Raw genomic sequence first — 17111 nt, 5'->3', positions numbered from 1 at the left:
TGTATCGCGGTATTTTTGTAACTTTTGGTGGTTCCACGGTATATAGCGGTATTCCCCCCCCCCCCCCCAAATTAATTATCAGCCCAGCGCTGTCCCCATTGGGGTAAATACTCACATGTCATCCGCAAGCGCTGCCCTCCTCGTCCTCCTGTTTGTTGCGGCCGCCGGCGCTGACACTCTATACTGTGCGGTATCCCTATGCCCGGGCTGCAAAAGGTAAACAAAATAAACTAACGCATGTTCCTACGTCGGCCATACGCTGGGGACGGAAACGTCAGCCTATCACCGGCCGCAGCGATGTCCCGCCTCGGCCGGTGATAGGCTGAGCCCACTGTCATGTAAGGAGCTCTGGCCGGCTTCTTACATTACAGTGGGCTCAGCCTATCATAGCCGAGACGGAACATCGGCCGGTGATAGGCTGACGGCTGTCCGACGTTCCCGTCCCCAAGAAGCAGGTGAGGCCGGTACCAGACCAACGGGAGATGAGTTAAAGTTTATTTTGTTAATTTTTTGCAGCCCGGGCATAGGGACACCACACAGTATAGAGCAGTGGTCTCCAACCTGCAGACCTCCAGATGTTGCAGCCGTTGTCTGTCTGGGCATGCTGAGAGTTGTAGTTTTGCAACATCTGGAGGTCGGCAGGTTGAAGACCACTGGTATAGAGTGTCAGCACCGGCGGCCGCAACAAACAGGAGGACGAGGAGGGCAGCGCATGCGGGTGACATGTGAGTATTTACCCCAATGGGGACAGCTCTGGGCTGATAATTAATTGGGGGGCAGCGCTCGTGGGTGACATGTGAGTAGTTCCCCGATGTGAGGACAACGCAGCACTGGGCTGATTAATTCATTCCAGAGGGGGAGGGGCCAAACCGGTATTGTGGTATGGGTTAAAATTCATATCGTGCAGCACAAAAATGTCGGTATTCGGTATGAACCAGTATACCGCCCAGCCCTACCTCTATTATACTCTCATTTTATAGCAGTGTATAGTGTATACTGGGCTCCTCTATTCATAGTCCTTCTCTTTGAATAAAGATGTAAAATTTTCTCTGTACCTGTAGAATAAATGAGAGTTTAGATATAATACAGAACGATGATCAATCTGAGATTTTTACACCATTTTTCAGAGACCTTTGGACAAGATCATTGAAATATATTTTTAGATTTTTCATTTCGCCAGTGTCTGTCAGAAGGTGGACATTAGTAGAACGGGGCTTTACCTGGAGAATTCTTTTATAATCTATTTCCTTTCTTCTGCTGTTCTTGACTGAACCTCTGGTAAGACTGTTGCTGTTTCTGTCTATAGAACCTTTTCAAACAGCCTTGAAATGTAATAGCTTTCACTGGTATTGTACACTGTTCAGCTGGTCATATGGGCGCTGCGGCGAGAGATCGGAAGATGAAACCGAAAATCCAATAATTACGTAGTCTTCATGTATCCATTGTTCTAGAACAGAAGGATATAGTAAGTTATAGTTGACAGATTTCGTGGAAATTATCAGCGCTGCAGAGGTAAAGAAAGAACAAAGTCATAGCACAGATTTATAATGTGTTTTTTAGATAGAACCAGGCTGCATTCATTGACTTGTTCCCTGTAATTTTCAGCTCTTTTAACCCCTACACCCAATTTTGAGCTTTTGGTGCATTTTGAAACACAGTATATGACACCTCAAAAATGCATGAATTTCACCATGTATTGCCGAAGTTTTGTAATGTTTATATCGGCAGCACATTTTTTCAGGTGCAGAGCATGCTGGGAATGTTTGCATCACAGCACTGCAGCAATATGTGGTAAAATTATTTTTCCTGCATTTCAAAACACAACAAAACTGCATTTTTTTTTATTCACCCTAAATTCTCAGCAGCATCAATAAGGAAGATTCCATCTTCCTGCAATGATAGGACAGATAACCATGTAATGCCACAGCCTGTACATATCACCTACTACTCCATAGCCTCACTGTGTCCTGCTGACTACAAAAAAAAACATCCTCAGGCTATGTTCAAACAGCACAATTTCTGAGTGGCTTTCGGCACTGGAATTCTGCATGGAGATTCCGCAGGAGCAGAGTCCCATTGATTTCAGTGGGATTCTGCTGAGCTGTGCACATAGCAGAATTTCCATGCCGGAAATATGTGGTGCGGAATCTCAAATTCTGGTGTGCGCAGAAAGAATAGACATGTTCTTTCTGCAGACAACACACAGAATGCATTATCGTCTATGAGTTGGCACATTCCCGAATGTTATGCCGGCGAGGTAATGTCTGCACAGAAATTTTCTGTGCAGAAATTGCGTGTGAACATAACCTTAAAAAGGGTAGTCCAGGAATTTTTTTTATATGACTATTAGAGATGAGTGAATTTTTGAAAAACTTGGTTGGGTCTGAATTTAGTTGCGGTGGAATGCTATTAAAAAAGGCTATTTCTGCACTACAGAGAGCCTCAATAGGGGTGTAGAACACTTTGCCTTGCAGTAACACGCATATGGAGTGTGCTGTGTTAGTGAAATAATACTGTTATTCAGTATGACATGCAGATTACAGGCATCGCTATTAGAATCACTACTGCAGAGTGTCAGGATGTGGCAGCAGGGTCGGGAGACCATATGGCATCACAATTGAAGTAATTAAAGAGATTTTTTTTATGTAATTTTAATTTACTTTGAATTTATTAAAATTTTTTAAAATCCTTTTTTGAGGACCCATTCTGGTGAGCATCGAGCTGGCGGTCCTCGGTGAGGCAAGCTACTACCTGTTCCAGCCCCTGCCTCTCAGCCCCCCCAACTGTCTTACTCTGTGTGGAACTGCGAATGTTTCATTTAATCAGTTATGGTTCACTGTTATCGCTCCAACCTGTTTCATTGGATTCTTGTGGTAATTCCCCATGTAATACATGACGACGACCATAGGGCATCACAATTGAAAAGATTGAAGAGATTTTTGTTTATTTAAATTGACGATTTTGATTACATTCACAAGTTTAATGTACCGGGTGCCTGAAGCGTTTACTTTGAACTACATTTACTGTATGACCACAAAACCCAATATAACAAGGAGTCACCTGGCAGCGCAGTGACAGAGACTAGAGGTGGCAACAGCCTGACGAGACCATAGGGCCTCACAATTGAAAAGATTAAAGATATTTAGTAAAATTTAAATTGAAGATTTTATATGGATGAAAATTTTTAAAGTTTAATTTAATGTGCCAACAGCATGAGGAGACCATGTGGTGGCAAAATGACACAGCCTGGAGGGGGCAGCAGCAAGAGGAGACCATAATGTGGCAGGATGACCCAACCTGGAGGTGGCAACAGCCTGATGAGACCATAGGGCCTCACAATTGAAAAGATTAAAGATATTTTGTAAAATTTAAATTGAAGATTTTATATAGATTGAAAATTTTAAAGTTTAATTTAACACCTTAAGGACCCAGGGTTTTTCCGTTTTTGCGCTTTCATTTTTTCCTCCTTAAATTTAAAAAATCATAATTCTTTCAATTTTGCACCTAAAAATCCATATTATTATTTTTTGCCCAACCAATTCTACTTTGTAATGACATCAGTCATTTTACCCAAAAATCTACGGCGAAACAGGAAAAAAAAAAGAAAAACGCAATTTTGTAAATTTTGGGGGCTTCCTTTTCTGCACAGTACATTTTTCGGTAAAAATTACATCTTCTCTTTATTCTGTAGGTCCATTCGATTAAAATTATACCCTACTTATATAGGTTTGATTTTGTCATACTTCTGAAAAAAATCATAACTACATGCAGGAAAATGTATACATTTAAAATTGTCATCTTCTGACCCCTATCACTTTTTTATTTTTCCGCATATGGGGTAGTATGAGGGCTCATTTTTTGCGCCGTGATCTGAAGATTTTAGCAGGACAATTTTTGTATTGATCCAACTTATTGATCGCTTTTTATTCATTTTTTCATGATATAAAAAGTGACCAAAAATACGCTATTGTTACGCCAAGCGCTCCGGGTCCCCGCTCCTCCCCGGAGCGCTCGCTACACTCTCCTCACTGCAGCGCTCCGGTCAGATCCACTGACCCGGGGCGCTGCGATACCGCCTCCAGCCGGGATGCGATTCGCGATGCGGGTAGCGCCCGCTCGCGATGCGCACCCCGGCTCCCGTACCTGACTCGCTCTCCGTCAGTCCTGTCCCGGCGCGCGCGGCCCCGCTCCCTAGGGCGCGCGCGCGCCGGGTCTTTGCGATTTAAAGGGCCACTGCGCCGCTGATTGGCGCAGTGGTTCCAATTAGTGTTATCACCTGTGCACTTCCCTATATCACCTCACTTCCCCTGCACTTCCTTGCCGGATCTTGTTGCCATCGTGCCAGTGAAAGCGTTTCCTTGTATGTTCCTAGCCTGTGTTCCAGACCTCCTGCCGTTGCCCCTGACTACGATCCTTGCTGCCTGCCCCGACCTTCTGCTACGTCCGACCTTGCTTCCGTCTACTCCCTTGTACCGCGCCTATCTTCAGCAGCCAGAGAGGTTGAGCCGTTGCTAGTGGATACGACCTGGTCACTACCGCCGCAGCAAGACCATCCCGCTTTGCGGCGGGCTCTGGTGAAAACCAGTAGTGACTTAGAACCGATCCACTAGCACGGTCCACGCCAATCCCTCTCTGGCACAGAGGATCCACTACCTGCCAGCCGGCATCGTGACAGCTATTTTGGACTTTGGAATTTTTTTTGCGCGTACGCCTTTGACCGTGCGGTTTAATTAATGATATCTTTTTATAATTCGGACATTTCCGCACGCAGCAATACCACATATGTTTATTTTTATTTACACTGTTTTTTTTTGTTTTTTTTTATGGGAAAATGGGGGTGATTCAAACTTTTATCAGGGAAGGGGTTAAATGATCTTTATTCACTTTTTTTTCCCTTTTTTTATACAATGTTATAGCTCCCATAGGGGGCTAAAGCCACTGCACACACTGATCTTTTACATTGATCAATGGTTTCTCATAGGAAACCATTGATCAATGATTCTGCTGCTTGACTGCTCATGCCTGGATCTGGGCACTGAGCAGTCATTCGGCGATCGGACATGTCCTACAGCTGTTCGGGACGCCGCGGTCCCGAACAGCCCCCTGAGCTAACCGGCATCAGTTTACTTTAATTTTAGACGCCGTGATCAACTTTGAACTCCTCGCCTAAAGGATTAATAGTGCGCTGCACCGCGATCAGTGCCACGCGCTATTAGTCATTGGTCCCGGTCGTTGCTAGAGGCCGGCCCGAGCCTGGAGGTGGCAGCATCAGCATGATTAGACCATATGGCGGCACAATGACAGAGCCTGGTGGTGGCAGCAGCAGCATGAGGGCCATGCCAACTGAGGGTTGAGTCTGAGGAACCTACCGACTGTTGACTGGGGGTGTCGAATGTCACTTGGGATGAAGTGGATGACCGATCAATCACTGCTGCTGGCTAGCTGACACCGGGAGCTCAGACCTCTCGCTGCGACTCCTCCTGCCCCACGCCCCTACTCTGCTGCAACCTGTGCCTGGGCCTGAAGAATTAAGGCCTCTGCCACTCCTCTGTGCACATCCCGGCACTTCTCTGCCTGACATACTTATACACCACCTGAGTGCGTATATGTTACACTTATGAGAGGAGGACTTGACTACGCTTAAAACTGTATTAGACTACAGAAACAAGTGTGTAGCTTTGTCTGGCCTTTCACAGTAACTAGGCCCAAATTATTATAACAGGAAAATATATAAAGGACACCATGTAGGTGTACGTACAGTTTACACTTATGAGAGGTGGACAATACCCTCCACTTAAAACTGTATTAGGCTACAAAAACAAGTGTGTAGCTTTGGCTGGCCTTTCACAGTAACTAGGCCCAAATTAGTTTTTCAGGAAAAACAAACATACACCACCTAGGTGTATGTACAGTTTAAACTTATGAGAGGAGGACTATGCTCCACTACAAACTGTATAAGGCTACAGAAAAAAGGGGGTAGCTTTGGCTGGCCTTTCACAGTAACTAGGCCAAAATTATTTTTTCAGGAACAAAAAAAGTACACCACGTAGGTGTACGTACAGTTTACACTTATGAGAGGTGGACAATATGCTCCGCTTAAAACTGTAGGTCCCCGCTGATAACTAGGCCCAAATTAGTTTTTTAGGGGAAAAAACGTACACCACGTAGGTGTACGTACAGTATAAACTTATGAGAGGAGGACTATGCGCTCCACTACAAACTGTATAAGGCTAAAGAAACAAGTGTGTAGCTTTGGCTGGCCTTTCACAGTAACTAGGCCCAAATTAGCTTTACAGGAAAATATATTAAGGACGCCACGTAGGTGTACGTACAGTTTAAACTTATGAGAGGAGGACTATGCTCCACTACAAACTGTATAAGGCTACAGAAACAAGTGGGTAGCTTTGGCTGGCCTTTCACAGTAACTAGGCCAAAATTTGTTTTCCAGGAAAATATATAAAGGACACAACGTAGGTGTACGTACAGTTTAAACTTATGAGAGGAGGACTATGTGCTCCACTACAAATTTGCGTGCCACTACAAACTGTATAAAGCTACAGAAAAAAGTGGGTAGCTTTGACTGGCCTTTCACAGTAACTAGGCCCAAATTAGTTTTACAGGGGAAAAAAACGTAGACCATCTATGTACGCACAGGTTACACTTATGAGAGGTGAACAATATGCTCCGCTTAAAACTGTATTAGGCTACAAAAACAAGTGTGTAGCCTTGGCTGGCCTTTCACAGTAACTAGGCCTAAATTAGTTTTTCAGGGGAAAAAAATGTACATCACCTATGTAGGTTACACTTATGAGAGGACAATAAGCTCCGCTACGCAACCTGTATTAGGCACTGTAATCAGGTGACTATGGCTTTTAGTGCTCAGCCTAACTGGCCCCTATAAGCTTTAGAATTGCTCTACACCCCACTGCAGCAGTACAGAATCACTGTGTAGTAGAGCCCAATACAGTATTATTAGGCACTAATAGCAGGCAACAATAGCTTTTAGTGCTCAGCCTAACTTGCTTCTATAAGCTTTAGAGTTGCTGTACACACTGCAGCGGTAGAGTCGCTGTGTATTACACCCAAAAGTGTACTTTCTCTCTCCCTTCCCTGTCAGTTCTTTTCTGCAGTGATTTTGGCTTGTGCTGAATCGCTACTTTCAAGCTTTTTTCTGTGCAACGCACACAGTGCTCTATCTCTCCGTGCAATGAAACACTCTCTGAAATAAAATGCTGGAAATCCTGACTGCAAGATTGCTGCCGATTTTATAGGGCTGTGACATCACAGGGGTGGCTGGCTGCTGATAGGCTGCATGCTGCATGTGATTTAGGGTCATCCCGCCTACCCAGAGTTCCTTGCCCCATGTCCTAACATGTAGATCCGCCATTTTAGATGCCCTAGAGTCTGGACCGCACTAAATGGAGTTTAATAAAGCAATTTGTGCGATCGAATTGTGGTGATATTCGGTTTCTTTGCTAAGCTAATTTTTCCCGAAATTCGTAAACTATTTCTGATTTGTCAGATTCAATTCGCTCATCCCTAATGACTATGCTACAGGGGCTGTAATGTTAGTGTAGTTCATAATATAGTGTCTGTACCTGTGTGTGACGGTGGTATCGCAAGTCTTCTGTGATTTTCGACCCAATATTTATTTTTACAGTATACAAAATTACTCAGATCTTGAGTTTTCCCAGGTTGCAGTGCGTCGAAGCATGACACCAATAGTCAGGTGGGCAAAGTGAGCCTGTCTGCTTCATGGGATGGAGCGACCTCTGGGTGGGAGAGAGATCATTTTGCAACAGCTGGAGGCATCCTGGTTAGAAAACAAAGGTCTTTTGATTGGAATGCAACTCATTTGTGTTTCAATGGGTAGGGTGGCTGATGTATGAGAGGGAGGAAAGTAACCTCACACTTACAAACAAGGAATCATGGGATGTGTAGTTTGAGAGATCAAACTCCAACAAGAAATACCCAGTTCACAAAAAGATAGCCTCAGCTTTGTGGTAATCTCACAACATAGCCATTTAGCTCCAAGACAAGCGCAGATCCTTTCTAAGCATGTCCATTACTGTCTGGAAGGTACGTACTAAAATCCCCTTAAAGTGGATAACCCCTTTGAGGTCTGCTGTATAAAAGTTTTATTGGGTGGGAAATATGTGCTTCTGCCTTGGACTTAAGGAAAAATTACACTTTCCTTTACGTCCTAAAGCAACAGCCGTGATAACGATTTTGTATTTAACCATTGGGGGGGCTTGCTTGCTCCACAGACTGCAGTACCACTGTATTAAAGGCTAGTTGTCTGGATTTTTCAGTATCCAGCCAGTAGTACATCACAAAATGTGTGAGCGATCGATAGGCGGTTCTATAAGTCTGGTCAGCAGGGATTCAATTTATTCCTGCTCGTGAGGCAGACACGTCTGTGGATGAGTTAGCCCTTATCAGTTGCAGTGCTTGTAACCTGGCTTACATGCAGCAAACAGAGAAATGGAGCTTAGATTGGGGCTGGGCTGGCCATAGGGCACAACGATCTGGAGCAACGGACCATGTCCATCAGTTGCCACTCTCAGAGCCACGGCTGCCACTTTAAGGGCTGTGTGGACATGCCCATGAAAGGCTGTTCATACATACAGCGTCTTTTGTGGAAAAACAACAAAATATTGAAAACATTTGAAGATTTCTGGTGTTTTTTATGATATTCACTGTGCTGTAAAAAATGATATTTTTATTCTGTAGGTCGATACGGTTATGTCGTACCTAATTTATCTAGCTTTTTAGATTTTTTTTTCTTTTTACAACAAAATCCTTTTTTGTGTTGCCACATTCTGACAGCCATAACTGTTTTATTTTTTATCCAACCCCATTCTGTGAGGGCCTATTTTTTGGGGGACAAGCTGTTCTTTTTATTGGCAATGATATGTGCTACCTTTTTCACCGTTCACCGTGCAGGATAAGAAACATTAACATCTGAACATATACATGCCGCTAGTTACAAGAAGGGGTTAACCCCTTAAAGGGTTACTCCGCCCCTAGACATCTTATCCCCTATCCAAAGGGGATAAGATGTCAGATCGCCGAGGGTTCCGCTGCTGGGGACCCCCTGGATCTACCATGCAGCACCCACCTGTAGCTGCTTCCGGAACCTCTGGAGGTCCTCAGGCTGAGTCCATCTCGACCACCGGGATGGAAGATTGTGACGTCACGTGTGACATCACATCCCGCCCCTCAATGCAAGTCCATGGGAGGGGGCGTGACAGCTGCATGGTAGATCCAGGGGGTCCCCAGCAGCGGGACCCCGGTGATCTGACATCTTATGTCTAGGGGCAAAGTACCCCTTTAAGGACCACAGGTTTTTTCAATTTTGAATGTTTGTATTTTTCACCTCACCTTCTAAAAATCAGAACGCTTAAAAATTTCCACCTACAGACTCATATGAGGGCTTGTTTTTTGCGCCACTTTTAAAAAATTATTTCTTCTTTTTAAAAATTATAACCATTTGTACGAAATATAGCATGTTTAAAAATGTCCTCTTCTGACCCCTATAACTTAATTTTTCCATATACGGGGTTGTATGATCTGAAGTTTTTATTGGTACCATTTTTGTTTTGATGGGACTTTTTGATAGCTTTTCTACATTTTTTCGGTTACACAAAGTGACCAAAAAGACACAATTTTGGACTTTGGAATTTTTTTTTACGTGTATGCGAATGACAGTGCGGTTTAATTAACATTATATTTTTATAGTTCTGACCTTTACGCACACGGAGATACGACATATATTTTTATGTTTATTTTTGTTTACATATATATTTTTTTTAAATGGGAAAAGGAGGGTGATTCAAACTTTTATTAGGGAAGGCGTTAAATCCCATTTATTAACTTTTTTTTACCCTATGGGGACCATAACATACAATCCTTAGATTGTATACACTGAACCATGCTATGCCATAACATAGCACTGATCAGTGTTATCTGTACTCGATTGCTCCAGCCTGCAGAGCCTAGCTTGAGCATCAAGGCACAGATCGGACGGCAAGGAGGCAGGTAAATGTCCTTTCGCTGTCCTCTCAGCTATTCGGGATGCTGCGGCCTTCCCATACAGCCTGCTGAGCTAACCGGCATGTGTTTTCTCCCATTTAAGATGCCGCAATGAACTTTGATCGCGGTGTCTAAAGGGTTAAAGGGGTATTCCAGGCCAAAACTTTTTTTTATATATCATTTGGCTCCGGAAAGTTAAACAGATTTTTAAATTAATTCTATTAAAAAATCTTAATCCTTCCAATAGTTATGAGCTTCTGAAGTTGAGTTGTTGTTTTCTGTCTAACTGCTCTCTAATGACTCACGTCCCGGGAGCTGTGCAGTTCCTATGGGGATATTCTCCCATCATGCACAGCTCCTGGGACGTGACATCATCATTGAGCAGTTAGACAGAAAACTTCAGAAGCTAATAACTATTGGAAGGATTAAGATTTTTTAATAGAAGTAATTTACAAATCTGTTTAACTTTCCGGAGCCAGTTGATATATATAAAAAAAAGGTTTTGCCTAGAATACCCCTTTAATACCGGACATCAGCCTGATCGGTGATGTCCGGTATTAGCCGCGGGCCCTGGTTGATGATTGCAACCGGAACCCACCGGGCATGAAGCGTGCTCAGCTCCTGAATGTGCTTCACATAACAGGAGCGGGCAATGGATGTAAATATACGTCCACTGTCCTTAAAGGGGTACTCCACTGGCCATATTTCGGAAGTTAATGTTCCGAACGCTGTTTTTGTGCTGCGGGGGTCGGCTACACCCCTCGTGACGTCACAACCACGCCCTTTAAATGCAAGTCTATGGAAGGGGGCGTGATGGCTGTGGCAAGAAGGTTTGCTGTGTCTGTCAGCGTAGTGTCCAGAGCATGGAGGCTATACCAGGTGACAGGCCAGTACATCAGGAGACGTGGAGGAGGCCGTAGGAGGGCAACAACCCAGCAGCAGGACCGCTACCTCCATCTTTGTGCAAGGAGGAGCAGGAGGAGCCCTGCAAAATGACCTCCAGCAGGCCACAAATGTGCATGTGTCCACTCAATCGGTCAGAAACAGACTCAATGAGGGTAGTATGAGGGCACGACGTCCACAGGTGGGGGTTGTGCTTACAGCCCAACACCGTGCAGAATGTTTGCCATTTGCCAGAGAACACCAAGATTGGCAAATTCGCCACTGGCTGGTTCACAGTGAGCAGATGTGACAGACTTGACAGAGTCTGGAGAGAGTCTGGAGACGCCGTGGAGAACGTTCTGCTGCCTGCAACATCCTCCAGCATGACTGGTTTGGTGGTGGGTCAGTAATGGTGTGGGGTGGATTTCTTTGGGGGGGCCGCACAGCCAGCGGTAGCCTGACTGCCATTAGATACCGAGATGAGATCCTCAGACCCCTTGTGAGACCATATGCTGGTGCGGTTGGCCCTGGGTTCCTCCTAATGCAAGACAATGCTAGACCTCATGTGGCTGGATTGTGTCAGCAGTTCCTGCAAGAGGAAGGCATTGATGCTATGGACTGGCCCGCCTCTTCCCCAGACCTGAATCTGATTGAGCACATGTGGGACATCATGTCTCGCTCCATCCACCAACGCCACGTTGTACCACAGACTGTCCAGCTACCTCATCAGGAGCATGCCCAGGCGTTGTAGGGAGGTCACATTACCTGTATTAATGGAACCTGTTTGAACTTGTCATCAGTATAAAAGATACCTGTCCACAACCTCAAACAGTCACACTCCAAACTCCACTATGACCAAGCCAAAGAGCTTTCGAAGGACACCAGAAACAAAATTGTAGACGTGCACCAGGCTTGGAAGACTGAATCTGCAATAGGCAAGCAGCTTGGTGTGAAGAAATCAACTGTGGAATCAATTATTAGAAAATGGAAGACATACAAGACCACTGATAATCTCCCTCGATCTGGGGCTCCACGCAAGATCTTACCCCGTGGTGTCAAAAGGATCACAAGAACGGTGAGAAAAAATCCCAGAACTACACGAGGGGATCTAGTGAATGACCTGCAGGGAGCTGGGACCAAAGTAACAAAGGCTACAATCAGTAACACACTACACCGCCAGGGACTCAAATCATGCAGTGCCCCCTGCTTAACCCATTAAGGACCAGGGCTTTTTCCGTTTTTGCACTTTTTTCATTTTTTCCTGCTTACCTTTAAAAAATCATAATTCTTTCAATTTTAGACCTAAAAATCCATATGATGGCTTATTTTTTGTGCCACCAATTCTACTTTGTAATGACATCAGTAATTTTACCCAAAAACCTATGGCGAAACGGAAAAAAAAAATAATTGTGTGAAAAAATTGAAGAAAAAACACAATTTTGTAACTTTTGGGGGCTTCCGTTTCTACACAGTACATTTTTTGGTAAATATTACACCTTATTTTTATTCTATAGGTCCATAAGATTAAACCATGTCATTTTGACATGTTATAGCCCCCATACGGGGCTATAGTTTCCTGCTATAGTTTGAACTGCTGCTAATTTTCCGCCGCAGCGCAAGCTCCTAGCGGGAAACTCACCATAAAACCCCACGTGTGAATGTACCCTAAAAAACACTACACTACACTAACACATAATAAAGGGCAAAACCCTACATATACACCCCCTTACACCGTCCTCCCCAATAAAAATGAAAACGTATCAGACCACAGTGTTTCCAAAACGGAGCCTCCAGCTGTTGAAAAACAACAACTCCCAGCATTTCCGGACAGCCACTGACTGTCCAGGCATGCTGGGAGTTTAGCAACAGCTGGAGGCACCCTGTTTGGGAGTCACTGGCATAGAATACCCCTATGTACACCCCTATGGAATCCCTAATTTAGTCCTCAAATGCGCATGGTGCTCTCACACTTCGGAGCCCTGTCCTATTACAAGGAAACAGTTAAGGGCCACATATGGGGTATTTCCGTACTTGGGAGAAATTGCACTACAAATTTTGGGGGGCTTTTTCTCCTTTTACCCCTTATGAAAAGGAAAAGTGGGGGTCTACACCAGCCTGTTAGCGTAAAAAAAATAAAAATTTTAATTTAACATGCTGGTGTTGCCCCATACTTTTTATTTTCACAAGAGGTAAAAGGAGAAAAAAAAATAGTTTGTAACACAATTTCTCTTGAGTACGGAAATACCCCATATGTGGGTGTAAAATGCTCTGCGGACGCACAACAAGGTTCAGGAGTGAGAGCTCACTATGTACATTTGAGGCCTAAATTGGTGATTTGCACAGGGGTGGCTGATTTTACAGCGGTTCTGACATAAACACAAAAAAATAAATACCCACATGTGACCCCATTTTGGAAACTACACCCCTCACTGAACGTGTCAAGGGGTATAGTGAGCCTTAACACCCCACAGGTGTTTGACAAATTTTCATTAAAGTTGGATGGGAAAACGAAAAAAAAATTTTTTTTAACTAAAATGCTGGTGTTACCCTACATTTTTAATTTTCACAAGGGAAAATAAGAAAAAAAACTGCAAAATTTGTAATCCTATTTCTTCTGAGTAAGAACATACCCCATACGTGTATGTAAAGTGCTCTGCGGGCGAACTACAATGCTCAGAAGAGAGGGAGTGCCATTGGGCTTTTGGCGAGAAAATTTGTCCAGAATTGAAGGCCATGTGCGTTTATAAAGCCCCCATAGTGCCAGAACAGTGGACCCCCCCCTCATGTGACCCCATTTTGGAGACTACACTCCTCACAGAATGTTATAAGGGGTGTAGTGAGCATTTACACCCCACAGGTCTTTTTGGAACAGTGATCTGTGAAAAAAAATAAAATTTTTCATTTGCTCAGCCCACTGTTCCAAAGACCTGTCAAACGCCAGTGGGGTGTAAATACTCACTGCACCCCTTATTAAATTCTGTGAGGGGTGTAGTTTCCAAAATGGGTTCAAATGATGGGAGGTCCACTGTTTTGGCACCACGGGGGGCTTTGTAAATGCACAAGGCCCCCCGACTTCTATTCCAACCAAATTCTCTCTCCAAAAGATCAATGGGGCTCCTTCCCTTCTAAGCATTGTAGTGCGCCAGCAGAGCACTTGATGTCTACACATGGGGTATTTCCATACTCAGAAGAAATGGGGTTACACATTTTTGGGGGGCATTTTCTCCTATTACCCCTTGTAAAAATGTAAAATTTGGGGAAAAATGAATTTTAGTGAAAAAAAAATGTTTTTCTCATTTACACATCCAACTTTAACGCAAAGTTGTCAATCACCTGTTGGACGATAAGGCTCACTGGACCCCTTGATATGTTCCTTGAGGGGTGTAGTTTCCAAAATAGTATGCCATGTGTTGTTTTTTTTTTCTTATTTTTTTTTTGCTGTTCTGGCACCATAGGGGCTTCCTAAATGTGACATGCCCCCCAAAAACCATTTCAGAAAAACTCACTCTCCAAAATCTTATTCTTGCTCCTTCCCTTCTGAGCCCTCTAGTGCACCCACAGAGCACTTGACATACACATATAAGAAATTCAAAAACTGGGTCTACAAGAACATGTGAGTGTAAAAAATTAAGATTTTGAATTTTCTCCTTCACTTTTCTGCTATTCCTATGAAACTCCTAAAGGGTTAACACACTTTTTGAATGTGATTTTGAATACATTGAGTGGTGCAGTTTTTATAATGGGGTCATTTATGGGGTATTTCTAAAAAGAAGGCCCCTCAAATCCACTTCAAGACTGAACTGGTCCCTGAAAAATTCTGATTTTTAAAATTTTGTAATTTTTCACGGAGAAATGATACAAGTATCGACAAAATTTTACCACTAACATAATGAAGAATATGTCACGAAAAAACAGTATCGGAATCAGAATGAAAGGTAAAAACATCCCAGAGTTATTAATGCTTAAAGTGACATTGGTCAGATGTGCAAGCATGAGCATTTGGATGATCCAGAAGAGCATTGGGAGAATGTCATATGATCAGATGAAACCAAAGTAGAACTTTTTGGTAAAAACTCAACTCGTCGCGTTTGGAAGAGAAAGAATGCTGAGTTGCATCCAAAGAACACCATACCTACTGTAAAGTATGGGGTTGGAAACATCATGCTTTGGGGCTGTTTTTTTTGCTAAGTGACCAGGATGACTGATCCGTGTAAAGGAAAGAATTAATGGGGCCATGTATCGTGAGATTTTGAGTGAAAACCTCCTACCATCAGCAAGGGCATTGAATATGAAACGTGGCGGGGGTTTTCAGCATGTCAATGATCCTAAACACACCGCCCCGGCAATGAAGGAGTGGCTTGTAAGAAGCATTTCAAGGTCCTGGAGTGGCCTAGCCAGTCTCCAGATCTCTACCCCATAGAAAACCTTTAGAGGGAGTTGAAAGTCTGTGTTGCCCAGCAACAGCCCCAAAACATCACTGCTCTAGAAAAGATATGCATGGAGGAATGGGCCAAAATACCAGCAACAGTTTGTGAAAACATTGTGAAGACTTACAGAAAAAGGCTTGACCTCTGTCATTGCCAACAAAGGGTATATAACAAAGTATTGAGATGAACTTTTGTTATTGACCAAATACTTATTTTCCACCATAATTTGCAAAAAAATTCTTTAAAAAATCAGACAATGTGACTTTATGGATTTTTTTTTCTCATTATGTCCTTCATAGTTGAGGTATACCTATGATGAAAATTACAAGCCTCATCTTTTTAATTGGGAGAACTTGCACAATTGGTGGATGACTTAATCCTTTTTTGCCCCACTGTACTTGAATTTGCAATAGTAAAAGCTTCATCATTACATCAGTGCAGAATAAAAAGAGTATCCAACACTTTTAGGCCCGTCACTTGGCCTTAGACATGGATGTAGATCACTAAGGCCAAGTGACGGGCTCAAACGTGTTGGATCGCCAACCACCTTTGTGCTACATTATTTTAAAGCAGCCACATCTGCTCCACTTTTGCCTGAGCAATAGGTTCCCTGGAGTCCTATAGTGAAGGTGTTACTGTTTGTGTACAATATCCTGTGTTTCCGACTCCATCTCTACCTGATCCTCTACAACTGTACAACCCCCAGAAAGTTTCCTGCATGAGTCCCATTCATCAAAAGAAAGCTTGTGCATGGAACTCGCTTGGTATTATACAGTTGCCTTGGCAACTGTACCACCCAGCATCGGCTGTGTCTCTGACCCAAATTGGGCAGATTGGGCGGGAGAGCTGCTTTGGAAACTTTAACAAATCTCATGACACATTTTGCTTACACTCTTTTTCACACAGAAATAACAAAATTACTCGAACAAGTCAAAGAAAGGGATAAAATGTGGAGTTTATTATATATTATTATTATATATGTTGTAAGGATTTCCCCCTGGGGATAGCTCTGGGATCGTCCTTGACACTGCCACAGGACACGTTTTCGCCTCAATCAGCAGGCAAACAACAGTTCTTTATGCAAGTCCGACCCCTCGCCAGCTTTATTTAACAGGATAAATAAAAACATAACACATGAACAAACAAATCCCTAGACCATCCAGTCACTGACCACACAATCCAGCATGCCCTGAATATCAACTGGTGGGCTTTTCCCAACCAGTTAAATTTATGTCTCCTGCAACCTTCACACACAGCGTTTGCAACCTCTTGCTGTGTGTCTCATCCACATCACTATTGTGGCCACTCACAGCTCGGGCTGCGTGTTCCTCACCAGGACCTCTGTCAGCCACCTTGCTGTCTTCTGGGGAGAGCACCAACTATTCTGTCTGAATTCCTTTTAAACACACTTCCCCTTTCTGCTACCTCATTAATTAGGCCACAGGTAGAGGTTTCTCCAGGGTTAGCTAGGAAAATATAACCTCCCATCACTTACAAAGAGTGTACAGTGACTCTCAGGAAAAGAAAAAACCCCAGTCGGGGAAACCTGTAGGGAAACCATGGTTGCTGTTTTGCCCTTCCTCTGGGCATACTAAAAGAGGTTAACGTATATGACGACTTTTAATCCCGGTAAAATGTTCTCAAAAGTCGGGGGTCGTCTTATACATGGGGTGCTGCAGTCCATACCCCGGGCGTCCCAGCCAAGATAAATGTCCCCTGTCACATTCAGGGCATCCCTGTAACCCGAAAGATCTTTTCGGGACACAA

General features: G+C 43.6%; 1 long non-coding RNA gene across 1 annotated transcript in view; it reads right to left on the bottom strand.

Annotated features, from left to right (window-relative positions):
* Positions 1-867: 867 nt before the first annotated feature.
* Positions 868-17111, bottom strand: part of LOC130275810 (uncharacterized) — a 56781-nt gene continuing 40537 nt past the window's right edge. Inside the window, exon 3 of the long non-coding RNA XR_008844907.1 lies at positions 868-1447. This is a non-coding gene — a long non-coding RNA (uncharacterized LOC130275810). The remainder of the gene's footprint in view (positions 1448-17111) is intronic.

The sequence above is a fragment of the Hyla sarda genome, chromosome 6, assembly GCF_029499605.1.
Source record: "Hyla sarda isolate aHylSar1 chromosome 6, aHylSar1.hap1, whole genome shotgun sequence".
NCBI classification, from domain to species: Eukaryota; Metazoa; Chordata; class Amphibia; order Anura; family Hylidae; genus Hyla; species Hyla sarda.
The sequence above is the reverse complement of the archived record's forward strand: the minus strand, read 5'-3'. Positions and strand labels throughout refer to the sequence as shown.